Source organism: Carcharodon carcharias, chromosome 9 (genome assembly GCF_017639515.1).
Source record: "Carcharodon carcharias isolate sCarCar2 chromosome 9, sCarCar2.pri, whole genome shotgun sequence".
Classification (NCBI taxonomy): Eukaryota; Metazoa; Chordata; class Chondrichthyes; order Lamniformes; family Lamnidae; genus Carcharodon; species Carcharodon carcharias.
Window position 1 is genome coordinate 80,157,423 of NC_054475.1, and position 16,269 is coordinate 80,173,691.

The 16,269-nt window shown below is 43.1% G+C and overlaps 1 long non-coding RNA gene across 1 annotated transcript; it reads right to left on the reverse strand.

Annotated features, from left to right (window-relative positions):
• Positions 1-3,975: 3,975 nt before the first annotated feature.
• On the reverse strand, positions 3,976-13,603 carry LOC121282540. The gene is made up of 3 exons (XR_005944063.1): positions 13,550-13,603; positions 6,227-6,319; positions 3,976-4,071 (listed from the first exon to the last, which is right to left on the reverse strand). It is a non-coding gene; the product is annotated as an uncharacterized LOC121282540 (long non-coding RNA).
• Between the last annotated feature and the right edge of the window lie 2,666 nt (positions 13,604-16,269).

The following is a 16,269-nucleotide window of genomic DNA, read 5'->3' on the forward strand; positions in this document are numbered from 1 at the left end:
GTCCCCTTGGGTCTTCTGGCTTCTCGAAAGCCTATATTGCTTTAAATCTGTGTCCTGAAGCTTTCTCTCTTTAAGCTTGGAGCCTTTCTCTGTTATTCACACTTAACTTGAGTTAACAGGACCTTTCCAGTTTCCTGTCTTTTGACTTAACTACCCTCTTGGGACCTTTCCTGTTCCACTTTCTGGTTTTGCGGATTTTTTTCTTGGGTTTTTGGGACCTGCTCCTTGTGGTTCCATCTCCTGTCCTGCTTCTATGGAATTCTGGCTTCAACTGAGCTTAAAGCTGCGTTTGGTTTCTTTGACCAGGATTTTCTGGCCATTGGGCGGGCTCGGCGGAGGCAAGCGGGGTCTGCTGTGAATTGGACCAATTAATAGCCAGCCTATGTGAATCATGTGCTGCAGCGCTCAGAGCTGCCCGTGTAGGGGAGGAGGAGAGCGAGCACAAAAATTTGCGTGTGTACGCACAGTAAAAGCTCCCTGAGGAACAGAGCTGCCTCAGGGAGTTGAAGCTTTTGGAACATAAAAAGTAAAGAATTTAAAAATGTTAATAATATGTGCCCTCATGTGACTCTGTCACATAAGCAAAGACATGTTACAAATTAATGTGAAAATTTTTTATTTTTTTATTAAATCACTGATCGAAACCCCATCCCGTCCATGGATGAGGTTTCACAAATAATCCAAAGGCCGCTTGGCCTTGTTGCCTGTCCGCCAACTGTAAGATTGGACAGGCAGTGAAAAATCTCATTTAATTAATACTTTAATGTCCTTAATAGGCCTGTTAATTGTTGGTGCGCGCACTGACAATTCTCGCATGCACCCACCGACCGAAATGCGCCATGATGTAGGGATGCTTACTCGATGTCATTATCATTTTACACTCATTTGGGTCTGGCACGCACCCACCTGTGAGCACAATATTCAGCCTTTTGTGCCCATGTGGGTCCCCCTGTTGCTAGGCGACAGCACAGTTTTTCCTACCTTATTTGCTTTAACTCGCCTTCAAGAGTCATAAAATCTCATTATGCCGATATTTTTTAAAGCAAAACTAAAACCCAGGTTTCATCTTTTAAATATACAAATACAGACATACAAATTAAACTTAAATTTAAAGATATACCTTATTCCTAATACACCCAAACACACTATAACTTACTTATCTCTATTTCCTAACAAACTGAAAATTAACGTTGATTGATATTTCTAATCTTGAAACCCTCATTAGTTAAACAAATTTCCATATAGATGGCAGGGCATGTGATATGTTGCAGCTTTGGAATGTGTGAGCTGGCCCACAAGAAACATATTTACAGTTACTGAGCCAAACGTCAGCTCAGAGCTGATGAGCTGGAGACTGAGCTTCAGACACTGCGATACATCAAGGAGGGGGCCTGTTACCTGGACATTTTGTTCCAGGAGACAGTCACACCCTTTAGGCTAGATACTTCTGATTTGGTCAGGGACAGGAGAGTATGACGATGAGTGAGGCAGGTATGGGATCCAGAAGGTAGCATTGGAGGAGCCTTAGCACTTGAACTTGTCCAACAGATTAGAGGTTCTGGCAGCTCCTGTTGACAAGAGCAGAGACTGCAGGGAGAATGAACAAACTGAGCACAGTGTCATGGTATCAGGCCATTCAAGTTGGGGGCGGGTGGGGGTGGGATATAAAAAGAAATGTAGTTATAGTTGGGGACAGTATAGTTCAGAGGATAGATACTGTTCTCTGCAGCTGACAGCGTGAATCCTGAAGGCTGTGTTGCCTGCCAGAGCCAGGTGAAGGACGCTTGCTCAGGGTTGGAAAGTTACTAGCAGTAGGAGAGGAAGGATGCAGTTGTTATGGGTATCAACAATTTAGGTAGGACTAAAAGAGAGGTTCTGCTGAGGCAGTATAAACAGCTAGGGGCTAAATTAGAAAGCAGGACTATAAAGATAATAATCTCTGGATTACTACCTGAGTCATGATCAAACTGTCACAGGGTAAAAAAGACCAATTGAATGTGTGGCTCAGAGATTGGTGTGGGAGAAATAGGTTTCTATTCATGGGGCACTGGCACCAGTACTGGGGAAAGTGATGTGAGAGATGTTAACATTAACATCTAAAATTATAGTTGAGATTTGTGGAAACTATCCAACCCAGGAACAGCTTTAGTTTAAATTAAATACAGGAAGCTATGCTGTAAACAGAGTGTGACAGCTACATGTGGTTGTCCATTCCAGATTGCAGTTAGTTAGTGACCTGTTACACCTAAAGCTATGGGATGTTTATCAAGAAGCATAAAAAATTGTAAATGAATGAAAACTAATAAACAGATGAGTTTTAAAAGATAAAATTCACTTTAATGTCAAGTTAGAACTTCGGAGAAGTTTTACATACAGGGAAATCCTAGAGACATGCTAAGAACATGAAGAAAAGGGATATAGTTTAAAAATCCTAATTCAGTTAGTCTTAACAAAGATTGTTCCCTTAGAAATGCAGAGAAATAAGTAGACATGTCGAGTTTCTGTGCTTTGTCAGGAGGGCTCTGTTTTTAATTCTCCAAACAGCAGTTTGTAAAGAGTCAGAAGCTTAAAAGGTTTGAATTACTTCATTGTCCTATTTGAAACACATGGGGCAGAATTTTCTGCCTGCTGGGTGGGCGGGCCCGACCCAATATCCGGTGGGCGGGGAGCTGATCCCTGTCGGAGAAGCGGGCCCTGCCGCCATTTTAAGTGGGCGGGCCAATGAAGGCCCAATCAGCGTGACGTCTGGCGGGAAACGCTATATGCTCCCTGTGCAGGCAGGAGGGGATTCCCCAAATGCGATAGTGCGCTGTTTCACATATGCGCACGAAAGAGCGCACATCTCTCTGAGGCTAAGTGCTGCCTCAGGGAGATTGCTGACAGTTATATAAACATTAAAAATAGGAGAAAAAAATCCTTAACATGTCCACATGAGATGGGACATGTTAATAACTTTCACTAAAACTTTCTTAAACTTTTTAAAATCCCTACATGAAACCTCATCCCGTTTTATCTATTGCCCGCTGGGGCTCCTGGCCTGTCCGCCAACCTTAAGGTTGGATGGGCAGGTCCTTTAATTGTTTTAATGATCCTGTCAATGGCTTCAATTGGCCATTGACAGGTCGACGGGCACACAACTGATTTTGCTGCGGGCCCACCTTCCTGAAAATTTAAATGGGGTGGGATGACATCGGAGGGAATGTCGACGGCAAAATTCAGCCCATGGAGATTGTCAAAGGGCATCTAATATTGTAGCTTGAACAAAGAATTGAGCATCTCATTGGACACTTGTCGCCTAAGCTTGATTTCGATAGGACAGTACATTCTTGTCAATGAAAGATCTAGTTCACCCTCAAAAGAAAAGGTATAAAGATCATTGCAAAGATTGATTTGGCACTTTAGCCTGGCAGCTGGCCAGCTTCTAGCAGATATGAGCAACAGGATCTTGACTGCTCGCTGGGTGATTGTGTAATGCGTGTCACGGAGAAAGTCGCCCCGAACCGTGTGTGTGTGTGTGTGTTTGTGTGCATCTCTGTGTGTGCATGTTTATGTATGTGTGCATGTGTGTGTGTGTGTCTGTGTGTGTGTGGGTGTTCGTGTGTGTATCTCTGTGTGCGTGTGTGCATGTGTGCGCGTATATGTGTGTGCATATGTGAGTGTGGGCGTGCGTGTGTGGGTGTGTGCGTGTGAGTGTTTTCTTACATGTGGAGTGAGAAATTCAATTTAAAATAACCCAGCAGCGAAGCCTTTATACTTAAAAAGAAAAGGCTAAGTTTATTTCCCTCTATTTCTCTGGAAGTTACTTAAGAAAAGATAAAGTTACTCATACACACAAATGCACAAAAACACACACACACAAAGATTAGCTACAGATGAAGATGAAACAATGCTTATAAATGTAAATCAATATTAGGCCATATTCAGTGCAGGCTGGTATGTTTTGAAGTCAAAGTGTTGTGTTATCTGAAGTGAAGATCTTGATGTTGTAGAGTCCTCTCTGCAGCTGCGATGTTCTACTGTCAAATTTCCGCAGATTGCTTTAACAGGTTAGCTTCATAGGTGGAATCAGGGCTACAAGGAGGAGAGAAGATTCCTTGCTTCTGTTCTGCAGGCATCACATTTTACAAATATATACAGCATTTGTAACAAGATGAATGGATTGATAACCAAATAGAAATAAATGGGTATGATATGTTAATCACTATAGATAAATGAGTGCAAAGTTACCAAAGTTAGGAACAGAATTTTCAAGGGTATTTGACATTTCAGAATGATAGGAAGAAGGGAAAAGGAGATGGGCTAGCTCTGTTAATAAAGGATGAGATCAGTATAGTAGTGAGAAATGACCTTGGTTTGGAATATAAAGAAGTAGAATCAGTTTAGGTGGAGTTAAGAAACAACTAAGGTCATAAATCACTGGTGGGTGCAGTTTATAGAACCCCTGACAGTAGCTACACTGTAGAACAGAGTATATAGGAAGAAATAATGAGAGCTTGTAGGAAAGGTATCAAAATAATCATGGGAGATTTTAATCTTCAGATTGATTGGACAACTAAAGTTGGCAAATGTAGCCTTCAGGATGAGTTAATAAAGAATATGTGGGATAATTTCTTAGAATAATGCATCCTGAAACCAACCAGGGGGCAGGTTGTTTTAGAGCTGGTAATGTATAATCAGACAACATTAATTTATGATCCAATAGCAAAAGATTCTGTGGCCAAGAGTGATCATAAGATGCCAGAATTCCACATCCAGTTTGAGGCTGAGAAACTTGAGTCTGAAGCTACTGTTTTAAGTTTAAATAAAGCAATTACAATGGTATGAAGAGTTTGTTAAGTGGACTTCAAAAGTAGGTTAAAAGGTAAAATGGTAGAGAAGCAGTGATAGCATTCAAGAAAATATTTCTTAACTCTCAAGTAGGATATATTCCATTGAGACAGAAAGACTACTAGAAGGATGTACCATCCATGGTTACCTAAGGAAGTTATGGATAGTATCAAATTGAATGAAAAGGCATACAATGCTGTGTAGCTTAGTAATAGGTCAGAATGTTAGAAAAAATATTAAAAACCAGCAAAAGATGACTCAAGAAATAATAAAGATGCAGAAATTGGATTATGAGAGTAAACTAACAAGAAATAGAAAACTGATAGTAGAAGCTTCTACAATATACAAAGGAAGAGAATAGCAAAATTAAACAAAAACAAAAATACCTGGAAAAAACTCAGCAGGTTTGACAGCATCTGCGGAGAGGTACACAGTTAACGTTTTGACTCGAAACGTTAACTGTGTTCCTCTCCGCAGATGCTGTCAGACCTGCTGAGTTTTTTCTAGGTATTTTTGTTTTTGTTTCAGATTTCCAGCATCCGAGGTTTTTTGCTTTTATCTTAACAAAATTAAACATTTGTTCCTTAGACAATGCGACAGCAAAATTAATAATGGAAAACTAAGGAATGGCAGAGACTTTGAACAAGTATTTTGTATCTGTTTTCACAGTAGAAGGCACAAAACGTACCCCAAGAATAGTAGAAAATCAAGGGGGAAAAGGGAGGGATGAACTCGCTGGTGGGTGTGGGGAGGTGGGGATGTGGTGACAGAATGAAGACAACTATAGCTCAGTTAGCTTAACATCTGCCATTGGGAAATTGATTAAATCCACTTTAAAATAAGTACTAATTGGATATTCAGGGAGGTCTTGTGGCACAATGAATAGTGTCTGTGCCTGTGAACCCAAAGCTCCAGGTTCAAATCCCACCCCAGGACTTGATAACCAAGGAAGGTGTGTTCAACATGTGGTCAAACAGGCTAACCTGAAAATCCTTCCAACACATGCCAATGTTAGGTGGAAAGAACAGGAGAGACTCCTGGTCATCCATGTGGTGGAGAGAAAGGTGGAGCAGCTATCACCATCATCCACAGCTCCAGACTGCAAAATGTATGTAAAAATATATGTTGCCACAAAGACTTGGATTTTCACAGTGAGCTGTAATCCACCACCACCACCAGCTGAGCATTTAGAAATATCATAATACAAGCAATATGTTTTTGTGAAAGGGAAATCATTTTTGGCAAACTTATGAGAGTTCTTTGAGGATGTAACAGCAGGATGGATGAAGGAGAACTAGAAGATACAGTGTATTTGGATTTCCAAAAGGCAGGCACTAACGTTCCACATGAAAGATTACTGCATAAGGTGTTAGCCAGAAGTGTCAAGTGAATGATCCACCTTGGCCTCCTCCTGAGGTCTCCAGCATCATAGGGCTCCTTGAGTCCTCCAACACTCCAACTTAAATCGGAGACTTTGGATGGTTCCGACTGTCTGAGCAGAATAAGTTAGAAGGATTAAAACTACTTCTACCTCCTGGGTAACTATATTACTGACCCCCACACCCCACCCAATCCCCGACTACCCCTCGCTCCCCCACTCACCAACCTACTACCCAACCACCAACTACCCCCCCACGTAACCCCTTGACCCCACGAAATATCCTTCAACAGCAACCTCCCCCCCACCAACTACTCTCCGACCATCTGACTACCCCTGCCCAAAACCCCAACAAACCTCCCACCACCCCGACTAATCTCCAGGACCCCAACTACCTGACAAACCCCTGACCACTGACCCCAGGTGAAGCTACAACACAAGACTACTTGCATGCCAAACAGTATAAGCAGCAAGTAATAGATTGATCTAAGCGATCCCACATCCAACAGATCAGATCTACGCCATGCAGTCCTACCACATCTGGTCGTGAATGGTGGTGGACAATTAAACAATGTACTGGAGGAGGAGGCTCCACAAATATCCCCATCCTCAATGTTGAGGAGCCCAGCACATCAGTGAAATAGATAAGGCTGAAGCATTTGCTACAATCTTCAGCCCAAAGTGCCAAGTGGATGATTCATCTCGGCCTCCCCAGGAGATCCACAGCATCACAGATGCCAGTCTTCAGCAAATTCAATTTACTCCACGTGATATCAAGAAATGGCTGAAGGTGCTGGACACTGCCAAGGCTATGGGTTCTGACAATATTCTGGCAATAGTACTGAAGACTTGTGCTCCAGAACTTGCTGTGCTCCTAGCCAAGCTGTTCCAGCACAGCTATAACACTGGCATCTACCCAGCTATGTGGAAAATTGCCCACGGATGTCCTGTATGCAAAAAGCAGGACAAATCCAACCCAACCAATTACCACTCCATCAGTCTACTCTCCATCATCGGTAAAATAATGGAAGGGGTCATCAACAGTGCTATCAAGCGGAACTTGCTTAGCAATAACCTGCTCACTGATGCCCAGTTTGGGTTCCATCAGGGCCACTCAACTTCTGCCCTCATTACAGCATTGGTTAAAATGTGGACAAAAAAGCTGAACTCCCAAGGTGAGGTGATAGCAACTGCCCTTGACATCAAGGCAGCATTTGACCGAGTGTGGCATCAAAGAGCCTAGCAGAACAGGAGTCAATGAAAATCACGGGGTGGGGGTGGAAACACTCCACTGGTTGGAATCATACCTAACACAAAGGAAGATGGTTGTGATTGTTGGAGGTCAGTCATCTCAGTTCCAGGACATCACTGCAGAAGTTCCTCAGGGTAGTGTCCTCAGCCCAACCACCTTCAGCTGCTTCATCAATGACCTCCCTTCCATCATAAGGTCAAAAGTGGGGATGTTCGCTGATGATTTCATGATTTCAGTACCATTCGCGACTCCTCAGGTACTGAAGCAGCCTGTGTCCAAATGCAAGAAGACCTGAACATTATCCAGGCTTGGGCTGACAAGTGGCAAGTAACATTCACGCCACACAAGTGTCAGCAATGACCATCTCCAAAAAAAGCTAATCCAACCATCGTCCCTTGTTGATCAATGGCATTGCCATCACTGAATCCCCCACTATCAACAGCCTGGTAACTAGACATATAAATACTGTGGCTACAAGAACAGGTCAGAGGCTAGGAATTGTGCAATGAGTAACCCACCTCCTAACTCACCAAAACCTGTCCACCATCTACAAAGCACAAATCAGGAGTGTGATGGAATATTCCCCACTTTACTGGATGAGTGCAGCTCCCACAACACTCAAGAAGCTGGACATCATCCAGAACAAAGCAGCCTGCTTGATTGGCACCACATTCACAAACATTCACTCCCTCCACCACCAACCCACAGTGGCAACAGTGTGTACCATCTACAAGATGCACTGCAGGAATTCACCAAGGCTCCTTTGACAGCACCTTCCAAACCCATGACCACTGCCATCTAGAAGGACAAGGACAACAGACACCTGGGAACACCACCATCTGGAAAATCCCCTCCAAGACGCTCATCATCCTGATTTGGAAATATATCACCGTTCCTTCACTGTTGCTGGGGCAAAATCCTGGAACTCTCTCCCTAACAGCACTGTGGGTGTACCTACACCACATGGACTGCAGCGGCTCAAGAAGGCAGCTCACCACCACCTTCTCAAGGGAAATTAGGGATGGGCAATAAATGCTGGCCCAGCCAGTGAAGGCCACAGCCCACGAATGAATAAAAAAGGACATATTTTTCAAGACAACATAATATTTACACTGGGTAAGGAATTTACAAGTTCAGTCTTTCAGGTGGTCTCCTGGTACGTGTGGAACGTCGCAGCTCTACAACTTCAGATTCTTTGTCAGGAATCTCCTTTTCCAGAGTTGCCTGAACATCAGGTACTTCGATGGGCACTTGCAGTTCTGTATCCTCAAATCTTACAGGAACATCAGACATGTCAGTCCTGGGATGAGTCTTCTCAACAGGAGATGCAGACCTGGTCATGATCATTGGTGGAACCAAATCCTGGTGATTTGTCTCTTTCTTCCTTAAATGGTCCACATGTTTATGGATGATCCGGCCTTCCACCTCCACATTGTAAGATAGAGGGTCTGCCACCGAACTTATTTCACCTGGTAGCCACTTTGGTCCTTTCCCAAAGTTTTTCATGTACACCAGCTCTCCCACGGTAAATTTCATCTCGTGGCTATACCAGTCGTGTCTAGTTTTCTGGCTTCCCTGACCCCTTTCCATCTCCCCCTCTAAATTCAGCATTATTAAGCTCAATCTCGTCCTGAGATGGCGTTTCAACAATAACTCCACAAGTGTGGACCTGTTGTTGTGTGAGGGGTGGTCCTGTAATGTGCTAGTTTGGTTGCCAAGGAATCGCCAGTTAGCTTTTACATGCCTGCCTTGAGCGTTTGAACCTCCCTTTCGGCCAGTCCATTTGAGGAAGGGTGGTAAGGACTCCTGTGACCAACCATGTTGTACTTTTTCTCGTACTTGAGATAGGACTGGGTCCCAACTTGCCCAGTCTCTGACCTGTCGAGCACATACCAGTGAGGAATCTAAGAATCTAAGAATGTAAGTCCTGGGGAACTGGGATGTGGTCATCATTTTCTTGTAAAGGCAAAGAACTAAGGGCATCAGCGTTTGCGATTTGATTGCCAGGCCTATGTACAAAAGAGTGCTGCCAGAATTAAGGCCCATTGTTGTATTCTTGCTGAGGCTATGGGTGGTATAGCCTTGTCCTCACTAAACAATCCTAGCAATGGTTTGTGGTCTGAAATGATTGTAAAATGGCAGCCGTGTACATACTGGTGAAATTTCTTGACACCCAAGAAAATGGACAGGCCTTCCTTTTCTATTTGTGAGTATCCCTTTTTCACTGTGGTGAGCATTCTTGATACATAACCTATTAGCCATTCCATGCTGTTGTTCATCCAGTGAGAGAGCCCCGCTCCCACTCCATAGGGAGATGCATTACATGTCAGCATCAATTCTTTCATCTGGTCGTAATACACTAATAGATTGGACAAGTGCAACAATTATTTCAGCTTCATGAAAGCTTCTTTCTGGGGTGCTTCTCAAGACCAACACTGTTTCGTTTTGAGTAGACAATGCAGGGGGGCAGCACTGTAGACAAATTGAGTAAGAACCGCCTGTAATAGTTGATCATTCCTAGGAATGATTTGAGCTCTGAGGCGTTCTTTGGTGCATGTGCCTCTCTTGTGGCTCTCACTTTCTCCTCAACTGGGTGGAGGCCCTGTGAATCTACCCAGTGACCCAGATAGATCACCTCCCTTACTTTGAATGCACTCCAGCTTGCAAGGAACGTTTTAAGACTTCTTCTAAGTTAGCAGTGAATCCTGTCACCAACACATCGTCTAAATAGCCTACAACCTGGGGTAGTCCTTGCAGTAAGCTTTCCACTATTCTCTGAAAGATGGCACAAGCAGAGAAGACACCGAAAGACAATTGTGTATGTTGGTACAACCCTTTATGGGTATCAATTGTGATCAATTCCCCGGAGGCATTATCCAAGTGCAGTTGTTGATAAGCATGACTTATGTAAAGCTTTGCGTACATTGTCCCTCCTACCAGTTTGGCATACAGGGTCTTCAGTTTTTGGAAGGGTGTGCTTGTTTAGCTTAGTTGCTTTATTAACCGTCAGTTTGTAGTCTCCACAAATTCAGATGCTTTGATCTTTGTTTAAGGATGGGGACTATGGGTGCTGCCCATTCTGAGAAATAAATAGGTTGTATAACACTCAGTTTCTCTAGTCTGTTCAGCTCAATGTTGACTTTTTCTCACAGGGCATATGGCACCGGTCTCACATTCATGAAGCGAGGGGTTGCTTCCGGATCCACGTGAATATTGGCCTGCAGGCCCTGAATTTCCCCCAGTTCATCCTTAAAGATGGTGGCACACTTTCTCAGGAGCTCTGGTAAACCACTTACTCTCAACTAGAAAATTTCAGCCCATTCTAACTTAATCTTATTTAACCAATTTCACCCCAGGAGGTTTGGTCCTTCACCTGCTGCCACCATCAATGGTAGCTTTGCCGATTGGCTTCCAAAATGGACAGTTACTCTGCTTATGTCTTTTACCATAATGTCTTCACCCATATATGTTTTTAGCTTGGTGGCTGTTTCTTCTCAACTTAATTGATGTTCACCATAATTCAAAGATCTGTAGGTGAGGTATGTTCCCCAATGACTGTAGTGGAAGCTCTTGTGTCTACTTCCATTTTAACAGGTTTGTCATTTACTTTCACTGTGACAAATATTGGTTCTGTCTTTCCAACTTTCAGATTAAACAATGAGTAAATGTCTGAATTTGTTGTTTCAGGCTCTTCTACATTGTAGATTTTACTGAGCCTCTTCTTTTATTTACAAGCCTGATTGAACCTTCCTTGCATTGCCTCATCATATGTTTCGATGGCAATAGTAGCATTCAATTTTTTTAAACTGCCAATCGCGAAATGACCTATATTAAAATTATTCTTTGATTTTGCTGCTAAGTTATTTTTCTTTATTCCTCAGCTAGCGGGGGCTGTTTCCTGCTTCTCGGCAGAGTCTCGCTTTTTTGCTTTTGGCTGAGGTTTCCTGCCTGATGGGGAGGACAGTGCCATTTTTTGCACACCCTGTATTGCTTGTGAATCCCTTACTGCACTTTCCATGACCAGCACTTGAAATCAAGATTTACTTCAGACAACAATCTTTTCTGAATAGAGTCCTCTTTCACACCACACACTAAACAATCTCTGAGCATGTCGTTCAGAGTCATACCAAACTCACAATGTTCCATTAGCTGCTTCAAATTTGCTAAGTAGCATGCAATGTCTAACCCAGGTCTCTATTTCGTGAATTAACCCTAAACCTCTGCATCAAGACTGAGGGCTTGGGTTAGAAATGACCCTTCATGAGGTCCACCAATTCATCAAAATTCTTCACATTTGGGGCCCTGGGTGCCATCAAGCTTCAAATCAAGTTGTCGGTTTGCTTCCTCAAGTACTCAAGAGGATCACTCACCTCTTCTCTTCCCCTGTAATCTCGTTATCTTGAAAAAGGAATGTGAGGTGTTCTATGTTTTGAGACAAATTATCTGTGGCAGATTCAAAATGATGAATTTCCCAAATTCTGGCATTTTGAGAGGGGATAGCCTCTTCAATTCAAACGGAGCTTGCTACTTACAATCACTGGGTGAGGTACAGTGCTGATTTCTTTTCAACTTGATTTCTTCTGTTCAAACCTGTTTTATCCATGTTGCCAGTTTATTGTAGGGTGGCAGAGTTGTACTATTAATGATAGAGTTGATCAGGACTTCTTGAGTGGAAACATTAAGTTTATTTACAATATGCTGAGCAGCAACTACACGTGTGCTTTCAACTCCAACTTTATCTCTACACTGACTGCTGAGGTAGCCCACACTAGTCTCCTATTGGTTTCTATAGATCATGTTGCTTAACAAGTATTATTCTTGAAGGTACATTACAGACAAAATAAAACTATAATTACTATGCCTCCATTCCATTAACCCACCGGGCCACAATTCCGCCAAGGTTTTCCCCTTCCCTATCTCTAAACTCACATCTTTCTCTAGTTTCTCTTCTATCTCCCCCCACACTCTCTCCAAGCACATTTTGTTCATGAGTCAAACCTCCTGCTCCCTCAAGTCTATTCCCACTAAACTACTGACTGTCCACTTTCCTTTCTTGGCTCCCATGTTATGTGATTTTGTTAACAAATCTCTCTCTTCAGTAACTGTCCCCTTTTCCTTCAAATCATCATTACCGTCTCCTCAAAATACCTACCTTTGGCCCCTTTGTCCATTAAAACCGTTGTCCCAGCAACATCCTCTCCTTCTGTTCGAAGCCCTTGAATGTGTTGTCACTTCCCAATTCATACCCATAATCCAAAAGTGCAACATCAGTTTTCACATATATTCTAGTGATACCCAGCTCTACTGCACCACCGCCTCTCTCGATTCCTGTTCTTAAATGATCAACCTGTCTATGTAACATCCAGCACTGGATGAGTAGAAATATCCTCCAAATAAATCTTGGGATTATTGAAGCCATTGACATTGGCCCCCACCATAATCTCTGTTCCCTAGTCACTGACTCTATTGCACTCCACAGCAACGATTCAGTCTGGCCATAGCCTAGGTGTTATTATTAATCTGGAGATGAACTTCCATCCACATATCAATGCTGTGTCACTAAGAACAGCTCCATAACATTGCCTGACTCAACTCCTGCCTCAGCTCATCTGCTGCTGAAACCTTCAGTCATGCCTTCGTTAATCCCAGACTTGACCATTCTAACACTGTCCCTGCCAGCTAACCATATCCCACCCTCCATAAACTTAACTCCATCTTAGTCACACCGCATCCCAATCACCTATCACCCCTGTGTTCGCTGACCTACTCTGGCCCCTACTTAAGCAATGATTTGATGTTAAAATTCTTGTTCTTGTTTTTAAATCCCTCCATGGTCTCACATCCCCCAATGCCTGAAACCTCCTCCAGCTGTACAACACTCCAAGATATCTGCACTTATCTCCTCCCGCACTCCTCTGTGCTCTGTGCTGACTGTAGGCTCCAGCAATACAACATTAACCTCATGGATCAGTTCCATGGTAACTTCGAAGAATGACACACTACTCATCTGCTTAGATCGCAAAAGCTTAAACAAGAAGATGAATCAATAATATTATCCTCTACTAAACTATGTAAGTTAGCTACAGCCTCACATGGTGCTAAGGTCTTCCTGATTCTTGACATCTGCAATGGGTTTTGGTACATGTGCCTTGTTGATCAATCATATCCAACACTTTCCGCACATCTTTTGGTCAGTGCCATTCGTAGTGTATGCCATTTGGGATTAGCTCAACACCTGAAGTCTTCCAACGTAAGATACCTGCACTGGTGGAAAAACTACAAAGGAGACAGGTCAATGCAGAGGAGTTTGGAACAGTTGGTTTTGAAGAAATGCTTGAAGGTGCAATTCGCCTTCATGCTAAACACCTGGAAGCATTTCTATGTTGATGTAATGAACATGGTGCTGAATTAAACATGGACAATGTGAAACTGTATAGATCAGAAATACCTTCTATTGGACATGATGCTACAGGAGAGAACTTTGTATTGATCCAGGTCAAGTTCAAGTAGTTTTGCAGGTGTTGTTGAAGAAACTTCTGTATAACAACTTTATAAAATCTTAAGAAATGTATTGAATATTATAGAAATCTGATGAAGAAAGCTCCTATAGCAGCTCACTGGTTCAAAATCACAGGGTAGGCCTGTTATCTCTGCCAAGAACTTGTCTCTAATACAGACATTCCTGAATAGGTTGGAACTCATGGCCCATATGTGAACCAACCAGCTGAGAAAAAGATTAAAACAGGTGCTAGGGAGGGAAAGAAAATCCCTTCAGACAGGAAAGAGATGTTTGAAGAGATCCATGATAGTCAGTTTTTCAGATGGAGAAAGACTGGGAGAGAGAGCTTCCGAGATGCTCGGTTAGCTTGAGGAGAAAGAGAACAAAGGAGAAGATGCCGCCCCTGGCTGTAGAAATTGGCTTCATCCACCTGTCCGCCCTCTGAGGCTGGTAAACTGTTGTCCCCATCACAAGTTTTGCTTTTCATGGCTATTTAGCTGATGTGTCATATTTAAACTGTTGCTTTTTAATAACCTATTTAATAAGTTATTTACAATCACCTATAAGCTCAACCCCTTCTGTTCTGTGACGCCCAAACCTTAAATCTTACTGATTGCTGGACTAGGGATCTAGGCAATGCTTGGACTTGCTCAATATCTGAGTAAATACTTCCCACATCTGTCAGATATCAGAAACCTGCCCAGAGATTTAACCCAGGCAAGCAGAGAATGGTGTGGGAGAACCACATCAAGCAATATACCTGGTGGTACAGTGAGGGTGGTACTCCCTGTTCAGAGTGTGTGGAATGCTGGGATGTGCACACATTTGGCGGGACCTGGGAATTACGATGTGCACATCAGATATACATCATACTGCAGGAATCAACATCACATGATTTCTGCTGATGGGCCACCTGCAAACAACAGGCCTGAGGTTGAGGACACTCATTAAACACAGGTCCACTGTGACCTTCTGAGCTCTCCATGGTCTCCACAGTGAATGACAGCTCCAACACTCAGACACCAGTCATGGATGATAGATCTGGAAGGCAGAATTAGTCTCCATCTCCATTGAAGGACTACTTATTTTTATAATGTCTGCATCTGACTGTGTGTTTTGTTTTTCCTAATGTTCAGAGTCCCTCTATATGCGTCTTTTACTCTGAATTGGTTGGATAGCATTTATTTTTCTATGAGGAGAAAGATGTGATGTTAGGCACTCACTCACTCTGTGTAATGGATAAGTAACTCACATGTAAGTCTTGTATGTGCGTTTGTGTGTGTGTGCGTGCATGTGTGCATGCGCACATGTGCGTGCGTGCGCGTCTGCATATGTTTGTGTGCATTTGTGCGTCTGTGTTTGCGTGTGTGTGCATACGTGCGAGTGTGCTTGTGTGCGTATGTGCATGTGTATGTATGTGAGAGAGAGGGGGTTTGTGTGTACATACACGTATGCTTGTGTGTATGCGCGTGTGTGTGTGTGTGTATGGTGTGTGTGCGTGTGTGTGTGTATGTGAGAGATAGGGAGTTTGTGTGTGTCTGTGTGTGCGCGTGTGTGTGTATGTGAGAGAGAGGGGATTTGTGTGTGTGAGCTTGTGTGTGTGTGTGCAGTTTGTTCTGCAGACTTGTAGAGCTTAGAAATGGCTCTGGAAACTCCTATATGTTTAACTTGTTATATATTCAGTAAAACATTGCATCTTGAATCACTCATACAGTCCCCCCCGATGCTGTACAATCATTCCTAATTTTTGTATTAAACTCCATCCACATGATGGAGCCAAAGTTTGACATTTTGGATGTGCTCCTCCATGTGGTGGGCAGGGTTTTACAATCTTTGCTGCAATATTGACAAACTCGGCTTCACGAAATGGGCCAAATATTCTGAGGAGTGGCAATCGCCATCGGATTGCCGTTCCGGTCCTATTTTCTTACAGAATGACGGAGCTCCATTTTTCTGGCCCAGGCTTCTGAATCAGGCCTCTTCAGAATTGGCTGTTTTTGGAGTCCTCCTTTATGGGAAAGGATCATGAGGAAAGCCAAGACACCCCCTTTTTATGGTACTAGCTGTTGCAATCTGATAAGTTTTCATTCATTAACACAGTGAAAAGCTTTGGGGCATTTAAATAGTTTTTCACTGTGTTAGTGAATGAGTATGAATGAGGTGAGTGGCTAAGGGGTAGGTGGCAGAGTAGCTGGTGGTGAGATTGGGTCAGTTTGAGTCAAAGGGTTGGGAGGGAGTCACAGGGGGAGTCAGTGTGAGTGACTGGGATGTCAGCTGTATAATTACCCAGGTTTAGAAATGTGTTTTTTTTTG